Below are 19,596 nucleotides of genomic sequence, written 5' to 3' on the forward strand. Positions count from 1 at the left end.
GCATTTTGTGTATTTTTCGTTTTCTTTTCTGAGTAGTTTTCGCTGCACCGATCCACATTTTCATTAATTATAAATTAACATTCTTTGTTTGTGAACATGTACTATTGCAATAAAACACTAACAGGAGAAATTTGGTAAAAAAATTTTAAAAACCCACTCCAGTTAGCAGAACGGTTTTTTGGTCAAGGTGAAATTCGCTTAAGACCTAGCTTGTATTGCACTAAGTTGCGTGAAAAGTGTACAGGGTGTTGCAATTCGTTGACAAAATTAAGTTATTTCCTGGTGCCCTCGACGAATCTGCTTTGGCAGAATTGCAAAGAAAAACAAAAGGATTTTTAATGCTTCAATATTTAAGAACCACTTATTAGGTTTACATTTTTCTTATTCCGATCCGTAGATATATTCTGTGGCTAAGTTCTAGTACATAGTTTGTTAATTTAGATATCACAGTGAGTAAGCAGTTGCGAGGAAAGTGCAAGTCCGAAAAAATTCTCCCATCAATGCGCTCTTTTGCAGTACGCCGACTAAACCATAAGAGCAACAGAACTTGATTCATTACTGATTTGTAGACCTCAAAGAGACTACTAAATAGTATACAAAAGCATATGTTTACCTTTTACAACAGTCACACTCGACATTTTTGTGTTATATAATATTGTGCGAGGCACCTTCGTAATACAAAAATGGCCATTGCATTTCAACCGTGAAAGATAAACGTATGCTCTCGACGACTTTTATTTAGACTGTTTGAGTTCTGGTACTATATACCTTGATGTAGATCATATGCTTTAGGCATAGTATAACTAGAGAGCCTACTGATAGCAAACATTTTTAGTTTATGTGGCCGGTTAAAAGACGGCTGAGCGTAAGCATAGCTAAGGTAACTTCCGATTAAACCAGATTTCAAACAAAAAACACCATTAAAATCAATCCGTTAGTTTCGGCGCTACGATGCCCTCCCTCCTCCCCGCTCACACACACACACACACGTAGGAGTCAAACTTATATAACACCCATCGATTCTGTGTAAGGGAGCTGAAAATAAAATGCCTAGACACAAGGGTGCAACATTTTATAATTCCTTAGATAAAAAATTAATGTCAGCGTTCATCACTTACCTCAAAAATACTGCCAGTTTTTGTTCAGTAGCAATCGGCTCCTGTGCATTACACCCATTTGAATCAATAGCGTGCTTTACTATTCCATGTACTTCAGAAAACTGCTTTCTGGTCATTCTGAAGTAATTCGTGAAATCAGTGTCACTCATCTTGGTCGTAGTTTGAAATTGTCCACATGTTTTTCTTTCATACAAAATATATTTATTTGTTGATTTGAATTTTTTATTTATTAATGAATAAAGCAACACTTCCTCTTCAGCGTTAGTATCCGAATCTGATTCGGAACTCAAGTCTAACAATAACATCTCTCTTACTCGCGAAACTCACATCGTCAGTCTGACAAGCAGCAGGCCGGTATTCGGAGTGTGGCACGCGCGTGTCACACCGACTAGGGCACACTCGTCACATACGCGTCTCAATAAGCGCAGGACCACGCGACACGTGTCGAACGCGCGCGCCGCGCGGCAAAATCGTGTCACGTCACACGTGCTATACTCGTCTCAATTTGCGCCTAGCCTTACAATGACCTGTGATGGCGCGGTATGGCATACGCCTCTACTCCAAGTTTACTCACCTTAGCTAGCTAGCACCGTCGAGCGGTTGAACAGAACAATCAAAGCTCAAATGTGGATGCAGTTTAATCTTTGTGGTTCGTACAAGTGGTTAGATATCCTCCCACAGATAATTACAAAGTATAATCGAACCAAACATAGTACAATAAAAATGAGACCTATCGATGTTCGCGATAATTAACTCATGGACACAGTATATTTCCGGATTAAAATGCTCGACCCTCGCAAGCAGAGGTTCAATATAGGCGACTTAGTACGTATTTTAAAACACAAGACAGCGTTCGAGAAATCGTACTTACCAAATTGGTCGGCTGAGATATTCACACTATCCAAAGTGCAGCGAACAAACCCTAGGACATATATCTTAAAGGACGGCAAGGGCGAAGAAATTGCAGGATGCTTTTACACGGAGGAATTGCAGAAGAGTTCTGAACCAGATGTATTTCTCATCGAGCGCGTGATAAGACGTCGTGGAAATAGAGCACTGGTTAAATGGCTAGGATTTCCATCATCAGAAAACAGTTGGATCGAAGCTGACATGTTAGTATATAACGGGGAGAGTAGACCTCTATCTCCTCAGTAGCGTACCATGCACGATAGGAAGCACATCATAATAAGAGGTGGAGGTGGTGTTCTCGATAAGTTGGCTGTTGAATTGCACATTCCCGGATATAACTTCTGTGGGCCTGGAACAAAGCTTCAGAAGCGCCTGGCACGAGGCAATAAAGGTATTAACCTACTAGACGAAGCCTGCCTTGAGCACGATCTCGCATACGCGGCAAATAAGGATCTCCCAGCACGCCACGTCGCCGACCGGATATTAGCAGATAAAGCCAAGCAAATAAGGCGAAGAAAAGCTCTCGGAATAGCTCAACGCGTTGCTGCATTCGTGGTTGATAAAAACATGCGTGGGAAAATTAAGTTGGGCTTGGGTGTGATGAATTTCAAACGAATTATGAAAGCAGCGCGGACAGCTTAGCGAGCGAAGAAGAACAGGAAGAACAACAAACCCGGTTGTTTGAAAAACTGTATTCTCACCTCGATGTCTGCAGCTAAACGTGTGTTCAGTGGTGGGAACAAGAAGAAAAACACGACTTCAGTTACACCACCTAGGGTTCCACCGCTACCAAAGACTTCGGACGGAATTATCCCGTTCGCCGGCCGCGGTGGTCTAGCGGTTCGAGGCGCTCAGTCCAGAACCGCGCGACTGCTACGGTCGCAGGTTCGAATCCTGCCTCGGGCATGGATGTGTGTGATGTCCTTAGGTTAGTTAGGTTTAAGTAGTTCTAAGTTCTAGGGGACTGATGACCACAGATGTTAAGTCCCATAGTGCTCAGAGCCATTTGAACCATTTGAACCAATTATCCCGTTCCTCGTTCCAGCCCTTGCAGCACTGTCCGCTATAGGTTCACTCACAGGCGGTGCCGCAGCTGTAGCCAAAACGGTCAAAAACGCACAGAATGCACAAGCCCAACTAGAGGAAGCCAGAAGACATAATCGCGCTATGGAGGCAGCAGCTATCGGAAAAGGTCTCTGCTTGAAACCATACAGGAAAGGACTAGGTCTCTTCATAAATAAATAAAAAAAGTCCGTTAGTTATCCTACCCGACCGAGCGCTCACGCGGCATCTTTATGCGGAATACATTACAGAAGACCGTGTGGCGGACTAATGAGTGCAGAATTGTAAATTTAGATGTTGCTGGGGGTCCAGGGACCCATTGGGTTGCGTATGTTAAGAAAAGTCCAAATACAGTTCAGTATTTCGATTCATTCGGTGATTTACAGCCGCCTGAAGAATTACAACGCTACTTCACCAGCAAAAGACGCGTCTTCTACAATGTCCGGCGATATCAGGACTTTAACACATATCTCTGTGGTCATCTCTGCGCTATGTTCCTCATCACAGCGACGGCAAACCCCCTCTAGAATGCGTCATTCTCAGATCATGTGCGCGATATATAAAAGAGCTGTCATTGAACACATGACCATCATTTGATGTTTAGATGCAATGTCGTACACTCTGACTTTAAAGAAGCGAGGATCAGTATTACGCGCAATTTACTTTCCGCCGATTGATTTAAGTGCAGGGAGCTGGAGTATTGCACTGATTGGTCTAGAGACGTATAACAGAATTCCAAATATTACACAGAACAACAATAAACTACATCTTGAAATTGACGACCGGAAGGAGATTCTACAAATACAACCTACGATATTGATGATTTAAACGAACTCTTAAAACAGTCAGAAAAAGGTATTGAACTACGCGCAAACATTAATACCCTTAAATCTGAAATACGGACAGAGAGTGCTACGATCGACTTTACACAGAGACATTCAATTGGTCCACTGCTAGGTTTTGCGTAGGATCTTGTTTTGGTGAAGGACGGAAGTAAATTTTACTCATCAGATCATGCTGTAGATATACTCCCAGTGAGTACAATCCACGTTGAGTGTAATATTGCCACAAACTCATACCTGAACGATAAATTGATTCACTCAATTTACGGATTCTTTCCTACAGTCGGCACAGGGTATAAAATAGTTCAAGCCCCCACAAACGCTATATATCTCCCGGTGACTGTTCAGACACTGGACTACCTTGAACTGCGTATTGTGGATCAGAATAATCAGCTCGTTAACTTTAGAGGAGATCATTGTACGCCTGCATCTAAGGCGAGATGGGAGTAAGGTATAAAGCTGGCACACCAGGCTCACAACCCGTTAGTGCAACGCGGAAGGGCAAGGTGATAACACGCCTTAATTACGAATCCCTCATTTCAGCAGGTTTAAAGCCGCAGAATGACGTCGCTCAACGTAACTCAGTCAGTAGAGTATGATGACCGAATTATTCGTCATGAATACCACTCACACAAACCCTACGCTTCAAGCAGATTTAACAAAAATGATGAAATTAGGACTGTTATCCAGCATCAGGACGCGGTAACACTGCCTAGCAAGAGCTTCCTCTATCTGGACTACACATTTAAGAAAGCTGACGGGGCTGCCGTAGCGCTCTCGAAGCTCACTTGAAATGCCTTAGCATTCCTGTTTCAAGAGATACGCTATGAACTCAACGGAATTGAAACAGACCGAACTAGAAATGTTGGCATTACATCAGCCCTTAAGACGTACATTTCAGCCTCACCCTCTGATTCAAACAGTTTGGAAAATGCTGGGTGGTTCATAGATGCAGCGGATGGGGAGGGTGGACAAAGCCGATTTACCGCGTGCGTGCCACTAAAAATGCTTATGGGTTATTTTGAGGATATGCAGCGAATAATTATCAACGCTAAACAGGAACTTATTTTGGTGAGAAGTGCAAGTGACGTGAATTCATTCTCTCAAACAGCTGCAGAGAATGTTCAAATCGAGATTAATAGCATATCATGGAAAATGCCTCACATCACTGTTGCCGACGAGGAGCGCTTGAAGCTCTTAAAAGTTCTGAATGCTGGCACCTACCTACCACTAACTTTCCGATCATGGGAGCTTTTTGAATACCCAGTCCTACCTACAGCGTCCACACATACTTGGGCTATTAAAACATCAGTGCAGTTGGAAGCACCTCGATTCATCATACTAGCATTTCAAACTCAAAGGCGTGCTAATGTATCAAAGGACTCAACTGAATTTGACCACTGCAAGTTAACTAACGCCAGAGTCTACTTGAATTCAGAATACTACCCATATGAGAATCTACATCTACAGTGGGACAGCAATGCATACAGTCTGGCATTTGACATGTATGCGAGATTCCGAGCATCTTACTACGAAGGTGTTGAAAATGAAGGATGCCTACTCAGCCCACAGAGTTTCAAGAAGCTAGCGCCAATAATCGTGATTGACTGTTCAAAACAGAATGAGATAATTAAATCAGGACATATAGATGTACGTATTGAATTTGAATCTTCAGCAAACTTCCCTGATCAGACTTCGGCATATGCTCTCGTTTTGCATGATCGTCTCGTTAACTACTGTCCGCTCACTGGTGTAGTGTAATGAGTTGTATAAATTAATACGCACTCTGCTAGCTCTAGCGTAGATCACGATGTTACCTGAAGGTGTGAGGATCGTAGCTGACGTTCAAGGATTTTACTGTGATGAGTGCAGGCGTTTCATAATTAAAGACTGTGCATTAATAGCATTCACGCAAAGTGACGGAGTAATAGGAACATTTGTATCAAGAGTTGAATCGCCAAAACCATTTAAAGACGTCAAGTGCAAAAAGACAGTCAGAAGCGCGATGTGGCTAACAAAGTTCTATCACGGTATTATGTGGGACGCCCATGGCATCTCTTATAAACATTTACTGCAATTGCTGAGAGTATTTGATCACAAGGAGACAGTAATCTACGTTAAAGGCGATGAGAAGAGTAGCTGGCTGCGTCGAATCTTCAAATATGCGGCTATCCAGAACCTGGAATACTATGATTGTCCACCTATCCATCAACTTAGACAGCGAACGTGTGAAGAATAAAAAAATAGTTTTGTGTCAGCATCTGAAAATGTAAAATTAGTTTTAAAATGGCTCGCAAATAAATAAATAATTTTTTTTCTCCATAAGAATTCTTGTTGTTTTCTTTCTGTGACACCTACTACTATAGAAGTAAGTTTATTGGTGATAGTGTTCGTGAAACGCATTCGACTGGAGCTGTCTGAGCCAGTTTACCTGCTTCCACCTCGCCGGCGCGGCGATGAGTCAACCGTTGAAAGTGACACGACCTGAAAGAGAGAGTGCTAGGGTCGGCTTCGCCAGATGCCCGCCGTTTAGTGACAGGACCACAAAGAGAGTGGCGGGGTCTGTTTGTGACCGGCGGACGAAGTCCAGCACGCGTCATTCAGATTTCATCTCTGTGTTTAAATCAGTAAAAACCTTATAGGTCTCTCTCTCTGTGCCAGTGCAACGTATATGGATCATGATTGAGGGTCAAATAACAACAAATTCGGGCATTTTTTTTTACAATAAAATAATTGAATTTATTATTCAATTCAGATTTTGTTTGCGACATATCAGTTTACAGTAAAATGATTCACTTTTTTTTCACATTATATGAGTTTACAGATACACTATTTTTCTTCAAGTAAAAATATGAAAGTTCTGATCTTTGCAGATACGTGGTTTTACATTATTCATAAATATATAAGCACTGTATATAAAACTAAAGCAGATGTACTAGAACGTAATTATATTATCTTACAAGGTAAATAATATCTCTAGTGAAATTCCATCGGAAGCACTTTTTTAACTGATGGCAAACGTATTTTTAGTTCAAGATAGTGGCTCTAAAACATTTTCCACTAGCAATTTAAATTATATTTCATTGAAGTAAGTCGCTCTAGACATTTTCCACTACAACAAGCAGGTGAACACATATTTCTCGGTATAAAGATTTTTTTCCACAGTCAAGTATATAAAAGAATTTAATTGGTGGAACTCACATTCTTAAAAAACTAGTTCTGACTGGATGGCTAGTGGCAGGTGAAACTTACAACTACTACTAAGATCAAAGCAGATACGAACTGCGAAAATTGTATTTTCGTCTTCTTATATTTGATTATAAGAGGTGTAAAATTTTTATCTGCTTTCAGTCATATAGCCGTTGACTAGTAATAGTGGCGAAAAAATATACAAATATATATAAAGACTTTTTTATAAATGGGATTATTTTAGTTTTTCTGTTTTTATGATTTTTTTTGTTTTTTTTTCATAGAATGAATAATATTTCCACACATGCACACTTAACACAGGATAGCACACATTCACACACACTCAGACATATACGGAAGTACGCATGCTGATACACACTACAAAACACTCTTATTCAATATTTACACCATGATAAAAGTGTCATACTACTAATCTGCAGACACCCTCGCCGTCTCTCTCTCTCAATCAGAGTCCCCAACCCCTTCTCACGCTGCAAGTGAGTAATGTGAGTACGGGCGAGTTTCAATGCCGTCATCACAGATGACCCTTTTATCGTCATGAGGCGACAGACCGATTTTAAACCGCAGCACAGTGTACACCTCGTGCGCTATCGATCGAATGCTAGTTTGCCGGACAATATGCGGCGGCTGCAGCTCAGCACCGCGAACACCACCACGTAGGCACTGCAAATAGTCTTCGATAGACAGAGCTCGTGATGCCATCCCTCGAACCCTTTAGCCCGTCTCTGAGTGGGACCTTCCAATGTGTGATATGCATACATCTTGAGCCAAAGACCTACAAACTCCACAATTGGCAATCCATTCGTCTCGTCTTTCATGAGACCGATAACCTTCTTGTTTTGCGGACCAATACCATAAGGATTATCGACCGCATAAGAAGACGTGTCGAATTCATTGGCGTGGTACCTAATTACTTCATATGGATCGCAGTTCTTCACCCATTAGATGAAACTATCTGTATCCATATAAAGTAATTTAGGATATGCGAAATGAGTTTTCGCTAACTCATAATGAAAGCGGTACATGTGGAGTTTGGATAGGTCTAGTATGCACATGCCCACATAGATAGGTTTAGTAAACTCTACTGCAGTTTTAGCCATCTCCACAGCAAAAAAATTCTTATTGAAAATAGTGACCAGTTTAAAATTTGGTCTGGCAATGCATTTTCGTACGCCATAACGCCCATCCCATTGCGTTCTAATAAAAATTTCACGTCGTTCCCTCAAATTCTCCATAGTTTTTCCGAACATTGAATTATTCATTAATTTATAAAAATCTTTCTTAAAGTCACACGACGCGGAAGTTCTCTGTCTCGTATTCAAATCAATATACTCCTTCAACCAGGGGGACTGCTTGAAGGAGATGGCCCGGGTGATTTTAACCAGCTCCATACCCAAGCTGAGGCGTTGCTGGAGGTTAAGATAGTGAATGATGTACCTCTGCTTGCCCCCCAGCGTTGTCATTAGTTTCGGTGTGGAACCTCCTCACGGAACTAGTTGCTCTGGACACAGCGGCAAATCGGCATGCGCGTCATGCAAACTAATAGGGTATTTGAGTTCTGCCTCCACAACATACCCTACATCAGAATCGGCGGCCATACCCCCCCCCCCCCTGATTTCTCCACCTAATCCCTTGCATTCATCTTCGGACAGCCAGCGAAACTCCCCAATCGGCAGTAATTGCTGCATGGCATGCCCGTATAAATTATTCACATCTAGATACATTATATAACTTGAATCAAGGAATGCGTTAAACCTGTCACCCATCCGTGGGTTATGTGCTTTCGCGTGTCTATGAATACATTGGAAGAGCCCCCCACGGATACCCCGCTCAAAGAAAAGAAGCATGTCAGGATCGGTCAATAATTCGATACTGCACTTCGTTTTCTTGAGCATCGCGTCCCAAGACAACCCAGGTGCCGAGTAATAAAAGGCAGGGTCCAGAGAATATGTGGTCATACATAGACTCCGGAACTTCTCGAAAACGTCCGCAAGCAAGCGCACGTCTGTATCCATGTAAAGACGTGCGTACTCTCGTAAATTAGAAATTTCGAATTCCCGCCAGACATTCACGGCATGTTCATACTCTGCATTCGTTATAGTGTCGCCTGTGAGATTGCTAGAGAATGCAGTTATGTCGGGTAGCCTGGTTTCGTCGAGTTTGGCCATACTATTCACATAGTCGTATGGAAAAACCCCTTTCCTAGTCACAAGTTGAAACTTTTCCTCGTCGGGAAATGCAGCTCGAGTGATATGCATATCCGCCGGAGGTAGAGTTTCAACAAGTTTCTGTAGTGGTGCCTGCATAAAACGTAGTGTATCGAGGAAGCGCAGCGTAATTCTTGGCGTCATTCGTTTAGAGAATGATATATACTTCTCGACGCTCTCAGGTAGGACACTGACCTGATTTTTCTCCCAACCGAAATCTGCCAAGTGCTCAACTAGAAAATGAGCATCATACCCACTTAAATTATGAAAGAAAACTGGTATGTGTCTAGGTAATAGGTACTTCAAATTGCACGCATTGTGAGCAGCGCCACGGAATTTCCCTGTAAGATGACAGTGGTCCCTACGAGGAGTTTCCGCTTTTCTGTCCAACGGCAGCCCACAAATATGACAATCGGTGACTTAATTATACAAATCTTCATTCTCCTTCGATTTGGCCATTGGAACGTTGCCGCTGTACAGCTTATCAACATCCAGTGAAAATTTTTCAAACTCAGAGAGCAACCAAATCGATGGATTATCGCCGACGTAAGATTTGTATCGGTTAAGGTTGGTGTCATATGACGATACAATTTGGTACGTTGCGGCATAAGGTACGTGTTTTTCTGTAAAGGTGGTGTGTGAGGTCGTAGGATCGCCTTCACAGCGGGTCACAGGAGCGAGGAGGCACTCAAAGTCGGCGTACACAACAACGGACACCGCTTCTGGTGGTGAGCATTCCTAAACTTTATGAATTTGTTTTCCTGGGTAGGCATAATAACACGTACCACATCTTCGGAAGTAGAGTCTACTAGATGCGTAGCTAATAACTGTTCAGAGGAGAAGTAATTGAGACACCTTAAACAAATTGTTTTACATTATGATCAGCTGATAGTTGGGCGGAAAGGAGTCGGGACATGTCCTTGATCCAGACATAGTGATAACTGTCACCTTCAGAAAAGAGAAGCATATTTACATGCAGCTCACGCTCACCGGCAAATTTTGAGAAATGGATGGGGCCGACTACGACATGCTTGTCTTGCTCGTCTGAATTGCTTTTCTTCTTCTCCAGGCCATAAACGTATATCGATATTCCGGTATTTTCTGCCTCGAATTTAGGTATGTCCTGGATCTTGACGTGGAACTCAATACCATCAAAGTTATAATATGTGTTAATATCACTGACTTTGTATGTACCTGGACGACAAGGGCAATCTCTATAATTATACTTTCTTTCGCAAGCCAGGATTGACCATGCAAAACAAGACTGATCTTTTCTATTTTGGACATTAATGCATGCTTGTTTATAAGCTATATCTTTAGGGAGCTTGATATAGCTAGACCCTCCATTTAACGGATCGTGGACATGTATATGGATGTCCAGGTGTAGAATTCTGCTGAGTGCCTTAGGCGAGCCGTTGACTTCCCTCGGAAAACCGACACAATATGAACTCAAGGTGGATTTACGAATCCACTCGGCGATCGATGTGCTCCGCGTTATCACGCCATTATCCCCCCAAAGATAATGAATGCTGGTCTCTCCATCACCAGACTGATCTTTGGGGGAGGGGGGGGGGGGGGGTGCGATAACTCAATGCATAGCACTGCACTGCACTTAACGGCGGGGTAACGCGGATTATCGACTACCTTGAGGAGCTCGGTTTCCAGGACAGGGAGGCACGCGTTTAAAAATCCAACAGGATCGCGGTACCCCCCTGCCGGGTTTTCGATCCTAGTGACCGAGACTCGCTCCTCAAAGGCGTTGGCAATCGCCGAGTATTGTAACTGTGGTATGGTGTCACCGACCTGATCTACTTGACTAAAAGGGCGGGTTAGAGAACTGCCACTAGCCACAGGATGATCACTAATACTATTACTGCTAATGATACTGGGGGTCCAGCCGGTGGATGGAGGTGTTGGCGATGATGCGTCATCATCATTTAATGGGAGGTGTATGCGTGTTGGTACACGAACCTTGCGCTGGCGGTGACGTGGACGGTCAGCTTGCGGAGGCGGAGAAGGCGGCGAGGGACCCTTGGCAGTGCTGCTACCCGCTTGATGGGACGCCCATGGACGCCAGATAGTTTGGGCCGCCGCCGCCGCGGTCTGTCGAGCTGCGGTGATCGGTGCGATGCAAGGTGGGGCGTGTCCTCGCCCACCCTCGAGCCCCACGCCTGCAATCGCCGCTCGCGGAACACGGGAAAATGCCGTGTGATATACCTGTAACATAAATATAAGTTTAATGATCTGGATTTAAAAGAGCGATAAATAATAATAATTATTATTATTATAACAGTAAATAATGGTAATTATTTTGGACTAATGATGAAAACTATTCACCTTTTCCGATCTCATTCCACGGCTTCAGCAGTTCATTGCCGCATTCGACAAGCCCCTCAAGCCAGTCAGGCATGTCCAGTTCGTCCTCATCTAAAAAGTTATTACTGTGTTCGGCTCCCTCGCTCTGCGTGGAATTAGGATGATCTAGAAACAAAATATATGTTAAGGCTAGATCAATACACTAGGAAGAAGGGTATATATTAAAAGAACAACAAGAAAAAATTATTTAATTTTTTAGCGAGTATGATTTTTATTATTATTAGAGATGTACAGGGTTATTACAAATGATTGAAGCGATTTCACAGCTCTACAATAACTTTATTATTTGAGATATTTTCACAATGCTTTGCACACACATACAAAAACTCAAAAAGTTTTTTTAGGCATTCTCAAATGTTCGATATGTGCCCCTTTAGTGATTCGGCAGACATCAAGCCGATAATCAAGTTCCTCCCACACTCGGCGCAGCATGTCCCCATCAATGAGTTCGAAAGCATCGTTGATGCGAGCTCGCAGTTCTGGCACGTTTCTTGGTACAGGAGGTTTAAACACTGAATCTTTCACATAACCCCACAGAAAGAAGTCGCATGGGGTTAAGTCGGAAGAGCATGGAGGCCATGACATGAATTGCTGATCATGATCTCCACCACGATCGATCCATCGGTTTTCCAATCTCCTGTTTAAGAAATGCCGATCATCATGACGGAAGTGCGGTGGAGCACCATCCTGTTGAAAGATGAAGTCGGCGCTGTCGGTCTCCAGTTGTGGCATGAGTCAATTTTCCAGCATGTCCAGATACATGTGTCCTGTAGCGTTTTTTTTCGCAGACGAAAAAGGGTCTGTAAACTTTAAACCGTGAGATTGCATAAAACACGTTAACTTTTGGTGAATTACGAATTTGCTGCACGAATGCGTGAGGATTCTCTACCGCCCAGATTCGCACATTGTGTCTGTTCGCTTCACCATTAAGAAAAAATGTTGCTTCATCACTGAAAACAAGTTTCGCACTGAACGCATCCTCTTCCATGAGCTGTTGCAACCGCGCCGAAAATTCAAAGCGTTTGACTTTGTCATCGGGTGTCAGGGCTTGTAGCAATTGTAAACGGTAAGGCTTCTGCTTTAGCCTTTTCCGTAAGATTTTCCAAACCGTCGGCTGTGGTACGTTTAGCTCCCTGCTTGCTTTATTCGTCGACTTCCGCGGGCTACGCGTGAAACTTGCCCGCACGCGTTCAACCGTTTCTTCGCTCCTGCAAGCCGACCCGTTGATTTCCCCTTACAGAGGCATCCAGAAGCTTTAAACTGCGCATACCATCGCCGAATGGAGTTAGCAGTTGGTGGATCTTTGTTGAACTTCGTCCTGAAGTGTCGTTGCACTGTTATGACTGACTGATGTGAGTGCATTTCAAGCACGACATACGCTTTCTCGGCTCCTGTCGCCATTTTTCTCACTGCGCTCTCGAGCGCTCTGGCGGCAGAAACCTGAAGTGCGGCTTCAGCCGAACAAAACTTTATGAGTTTTTCTACGTATCTGTAGTGTGTCGTGATCATATGTCAATGAATGGAGCTACAGTGAATTTATGAAATCGCTTCAATCATTTGTAATAGCCCTGTACTTACATTCACGACGAGCTCTCTCCGTTTCGAGTTGGCGATCAAGCTCTTCTAGTGCTGGGCCGATGTAATCTAGAAAGATGGAATATAATGAGTATAATATAAAGTAAAAAATGTTTGTAGAAGAAGTTTGGTGATATAGAAATGAGAGGACGAAGGCAGATATATATAAAAAAAGTGAAATCTTTATAGAGAGCGAGTATAACAGACTCCACACACACACACACACACACACACACACACGCACACACAAACACATACACACACACACACACACAAAGTGAAAAGCGGATCTTTATATAGAGCTATCCAAAACAGATGTAGCGCTCGTACACGGAGTTAAAGGGTAGAGATATCAAAACTTTAAAAAAATGTACTTAGCATGTAATGGAACTTGTTCAGGACAAGGCTGATTGACGCCACCTGCTCGCGCCTCAGACTCGATGATAAAGTCCGCGAGTTCAGCTATAACAATGAGATATATAATTAATAAGGTGAATATGTAAGATATAAAGGAAAAATGATAATTAAAAATAAAAATTATTTACTTACTCGATAATGGCGAATCGTGGAGTCTAAGTCTCTTCGCAGCAGACTCCTGGGTGTTCTTAATTCGCTTCATCTTAATAAAACAGATACAGCACACACATACACGAGAACAAACGTACGATGCGGCGGACAACTGAAGAGTGAGAAAGATGACCAGGGGGTGGCTCCTTATATAAATGGGATGACGTAGTGTCACATGATCTTAGGATGAACGAATGGCTGTTGAGAATTCTGTGGGGGTGGTGAATGAGTAGCTGAAAGCTGAACTAGTCGGATGGTTACTGGACATGGTGGAGGGCTGAGCATTTTATAATTTATAAAATTATACACAAATAATTCATAGTATCAGTGAAGATATTATTTAGATTAGAGAGAGGATGATAGTGAGATCATTATGTGTGTGTTAGAATGAACGATTATTATTATTATTATTTAAAAGTATGTTATATAAGAGTAATTGGAGGTTGATGGCATTAAGAATGGCGTTGAAGGTAATGTTTTTGGAGATGAATATTGTTAGCTATTTTTTTATTGGCGAGGAGTTAATGGTAGGGAGCGAATATGTTTTGAATGAATAAAGGGGAGGTTAAGTATTTTGGGACCATATAGAATTTGAGTGAGTTGATAGGTATGTGAGTTGTGAAGTTTGCTAGGAGCGTGCAATGGCTCCCGCATGTGCGCGTGATATTGACTTGTTAATTTTTTTTTTATTTGAGTTGAGAGCTTCGTGTTAAATTGACTTGCGGAGGTACGTATCTTGACGGGAGCGATAGTTCACGCGTATGTGTGTGTTTTCGCGAAGATCCTGGATTAGGTAATTGGGGTATGTGGGGTGCATAATGAGAATCGGGTGATCAGTTAACTTAGTGAGAGTGTTCTTTGTCCCACAGAGCCACGTGGTCGATCGCCCGTTGTGACGTGAAGGAAGTTTCCAACTCGGTAGCAAACATTCCAGTTCGAGTGTGTCGGTTCCTGTCTATCGGTGAGAGAATTGCAGAGTTTATGGGGCGAGAGCATAGTTTGTGCTCAATCATCACATGTGCTGGTGGCGCCGTGGAGTCAAGAGCATGTGGCGTGAGGGTGGTTTGGACAAAGCAAGCGTGTCGGTTCCTGTCCGTCGGTGCTGCGAATTTGCGAACTTTAGGACCGATATAGCTTTTGATGTGTCACATGATAGAACTTTCCAAACATCTCGGGCGGTTGTGTGAGGTAGGTATCGGCGGTTTGGAACCTGTTCAGAAAAAAAAAAAGAAATTGGGGTGGAACGTGTCCTTTGTCCAGCACATGGTCGACAGGTTCCATCCTGTCCAGCGTTAAGTGCTTGCGGGCGGGTGAGGATGTTTACGTAGCCGGACCGTTAGTGGCAGAACAGTTGGACGCCGGTCGGCGCCTACCTACCTGGCGTACCGGCCTGGGACTCTGCGGGCCCGCCGACAGGCGGGGCACTGAGCGGGCTCATCCATGCGCGTATACGTCAGCTGCGCTCTGGAGTTCGATGGGTAATACATTTTTAAAGCATTTCGTTGGAGGGAATTTTTTTGGGTCAAACACCAATAACTCATCGATTGAACACATTCTGCAGGATGGTCTTCAATGGTATATACGTTGTATACGAATGTCTCTTGCGTTTTGGAAGAGTGAATGTTTGATGGTAAATAAGCCTACAGTTCGCGCATGCGCATGAGCACATGCTGGTTACGGGGTGCATCCTGGCTCCATCGCTCTGCATTGCCGAAATCTGCTGAACAGAAAACTTATTGCTCCGACACTCCTCCATTATCATATGCTTCCACACCTCATGTAGTGAACTGTGGCTACAGTCCTCCCTCGAATGCCTACATGAAATGCAGTTATTGAAGGCTGCTCTATCACCCACATCCATCTCTATGATCGAACACATGGCAACGAGAGCTCAGAAAAGACTGAATGTGCAGGAGAACGGTAATGGTAATTCAGTGGAGGTAGCACAATTGGCTTTCTTCCTGCCAAAAACACTGGACTCACATTCGGGAGGATGACGGTTCAATCCCACGTCCGGCCATCCTGATTTAGGTTTTCTGTGATTTCCCTAGATCATTTCACGCAAATGCCGGGATGGTTCCTTTCAAAGGGCATGGCCGATTTCCTTCCCCATCCTTCCCTAATCCGAGCTTGTGTTCTGTCTCTAATGACCTCGTTGTCGACGGGACGTTAAACACTAATCTCCTCCTCCTCCTTCCCGCCAAAATCAACCATCTTTAATGACGTCACAGTGGCGCTCTCTGGTGGAAAGGGTATGAACTAACACAGTTGGATTGCATACACATGTGCATGATATAATTAATAATAATAAATGATAATGAATGTTAATAAATGATAATCAATAATAATAAAGAGAAGTACGGTTTTTTGCATGCATTATCCTGCTGGCATTCAAACTTCCCGCCATTTTTTCTTCTGGAGGCTTAGGTTAGTGGACATAGCACAATTGGGCTATTTTCCCAGCCAAAATTCAAAATTCCCGCCATTTTTTCTTGATGTTAGGTTAGTGGACGTAGCACAATTGGCCTATTCTCCCGCCAAAATCCGCCATCTTGGATGACATCATGCGCTGTTGCCAAGTCTACATGCCGCCATCTTGGATGGCGTCATCACCGCCATCTTGAATAAATTTGGCAACAATCCAGCGTGTCTTGGTGCGAAGGTTGCCCTACTACTCTCGATGTCAGGGAGAAAGTGTTTGACGGCTTCATAGACTGCCAGAAGTTCTCTATCAAAAGCGGAATATTTCTTCTGTGCTGTAGACAGTTTTTTAGAAAAAAAGTGAAGGGGTGAAACCGTGTCGCCTTTGCGTTGTTGTAATACTGCCCCAACCGCAATGTTGCTGACGTCTGTAGTGATGAACAACTTGGCAGATGGATCGGGGTGGTTGAGTACGATGACATGAGCTAGTGCTGTCTTTAGAGCCCTGAAGGCCTCTAGCATAGGTTCAGTCCAACGGACTGGCTTAAGACCCGAAGTCTGTTTGCTGAACAGCGAGTCCATCAGCGGGGCCTGCACAGGGGCGGCAGAAGGTAGATGTCAGAGGTAGTAATTTACAGTACCCACAAAAAGTCAGAGTTCTTTGTACATAGTCGGGGGTAGCAATGATGTGATAGCCTGCACACAGGATTTGGGAGGCTGTGCTCCGTCTGCGGAGGTGGTATAACCCAAAAATGTCACAGAAGAATGGCGCAATTGGAATTTATCTTTGTTGACACCAACACCATTGGAGTTCAAGGTCTGGAGGACCTGGGTTAAATGATATTTGTGGTCCTCAGTCGACTTGCTGAAAATGAGGATGTCATCCAGGTATGCAAAGCAGAACTCCAACTGTTGTAAGACTGAATCAAATGAAACATTGTCTCGTTTGTGCCACATTCTTTAAGCTGAATGGCATGAAATTGTATTGGAACAAACTGAGCCGCATGATGATAGCAGTCTTTGGAATGTCTTCCTGCACTATGGGAATCTGGTGATAGGCAAATTTACAGTCAATCACACTGAAGATTGTGGCGTCCGATAACATACAGGTGAAATCGTTTATGTTCTGCGCCGGGTAATTGTCCATGACAGTACGAGCGTTTAAGCATCTGTAATCATCACACATTCGACAAGAACCATCGTGATTGGTGACGAGGTGAATCGGTGAAGACCAATTGCTGTCTGATGGCTGTAGAATGCTTGCCTCCAGAAGTTTGTTAATCTGTTGCCGGGCCGTGCGTAACTTAATGGGGTTGAAGCGTCTAACCTTGTGTCTAATAGGAGGGCTGGCATTGGTAATTATCTTGTATGTCATTCCGTCAGTGGCAGAAGAGACTGAGAACTGCGCACGAGACTGAGTAATGTTCTTATGTGAAGTTTTGGGACGAGTGGGGCACGATGAGGTGTAGCCGTTAGTGTGAGGGGGGAAGGCTGCATGGAAGTCATATGCCTATTATGTGAGCACGGCGTTCTCTTGTTTGGAGAGGCCAGCTGCGCACGCAGCATGGAGCAGATCAGGGCACGCAGCGACTGTCTGTTGTTAGCTTTGCCTCAAGTAACCGGCCGGGCGAGAGAGGCATTGTCGTCGGGCAGGGAACAGCGATGGCCGCTAAATCACGTGGTTGGCGTGTGAGAGAGGGGGAATGTTTACCAACACGTGCCTGCATGGTGGGCGTGTTCGCAACACCCGCGCGACTGTCATTAGAAGCACTGTTTGTTACACATGGCACTGCACGTAGGACGGGTGCAGAGATCACTGAACGTGAATCATTACACGCAATGAATGTTTTTGAACTAACCTGATGAGTGTCCATGCTCGTGTCTGCTGATGAAGGTCGATCAAGTGAAGAAAATGTGGATTGCAGTTGCAGCAGCAAGGTACAAACTGTGGTGAATTCATCGAAAGTGTGAGCAATGCATTGTTTCAACTCGTCGTTTCGCCGATGGAGTTATGCCGCTTCGTCGTTCTCTGACAGTAGATTAGTGACTCAGGTGACAATTTTGTCTACGAGGGTGGAGCACTCGCGAACCAAATCACATGTCGCGACAGAAACGGAACGACGAGCATAAGTGCCTGAGCATGATATCTGAGTGTCAGAAGGGTGGTGTAGCACTGAACCTTGGACTATGTTCGGGGATAGTTTGAAATGGGACAAGAAATCCATACCGAGAATTGGTTTGTCAATGTCGGCGATGTAAAAAGTCCACGAGAAATGTGGAGGATTGGGCACCATAACTTTAGCAGAGCCAACAGTTTGTCATGTTGATTCGTTGACAGCGCTTAGAAGCAACTTCGTCAGTGAAAAAAGTAGGAGCCAACGATGTAGGTATGATGGAATGGCAGCGCCTGTGTCGACTAGGAAAACAAGCTGCGACGAAATGTCGGTCACGTATAAACGACCGCTCAGTCGAGAGAACGAGTGGGGTGGTTTGGTACTCGCAACAGCGAGAGTTTTCTGTGCACATCAGAAACCCACCCTGTGAGGTAGGACCATAAATCACTGGTTAAACCTGCTGGCGGTCACATTGTCGTGGTACAACATTGCTGGATGGTGAAGCACCGTCGGGTGTGCTCAAACCCACGTTGTCGAGAAAGTGGACGACAGATCTGGTGGTTGCGCCTGGTGAACTTGATGCATAAAAAAGTCCGGTATTGATTTGTGAGGAAGGCAAAACTGGCATATTTTGATAGCAGTTGACCGCGTGTGCGTTTTGCACGAATGGCGGCGTTGCACACAGCTCATAGAGGATCAAAGAACGTGTGCGAATTTGGGTCCCTTTGAACACTGCATGAGTGATCGATCGTTACACGATTCTGGAAATCGTCCACTTCAACTTTCACATGTTGGCGTGCACAGTCCGGCGACACGAAACCTGAGTCCATTGTTTGAGGCAACTGCGTAACACTCGGCCATTGCAAAGTTTGAGATTGACTTCGTTGGAGATCGCGAATCACTGTCCGTTAGCGGCGAAACAACCATTGGCAGGGGATTCGAGTGGCCTGGTAGTAGCAGCTGAGCCTCCAAATCCTCGTATAAAACGTTGGGTGAGGCAGCCATGTGTAATGACACATTCCTATGCAGAGACATACAATATCTTAAAAGCTGCGCCAAAGATAAATTGAGAGGCATGTATATTATAATCTTTGTAAAGTTCACATTGGATTCTCTTTTGTTTCATACTCCAAGGAGCTAAGGGACACTCTCGATTGTTGCCTCGTGGAGGATGGACGTGATTTTTGGACTGTGC

The sequence above is a fragment of the Schistocerca cancellata genome, chromosome 2 (assembly GCF_023864275.1).
Source record: "Schistocerca cancellata isolate TAMUIC-IGC-003103 chromosome 2, iqSchCanc2.1, whole genome shotgun sequence".
Lineage (NCBI taxonomy): Eukaryota > Metazoa > Arthropoda > Insecta > Orthoptera > Acrididae > Schistocerca > Schistocerca cancellata.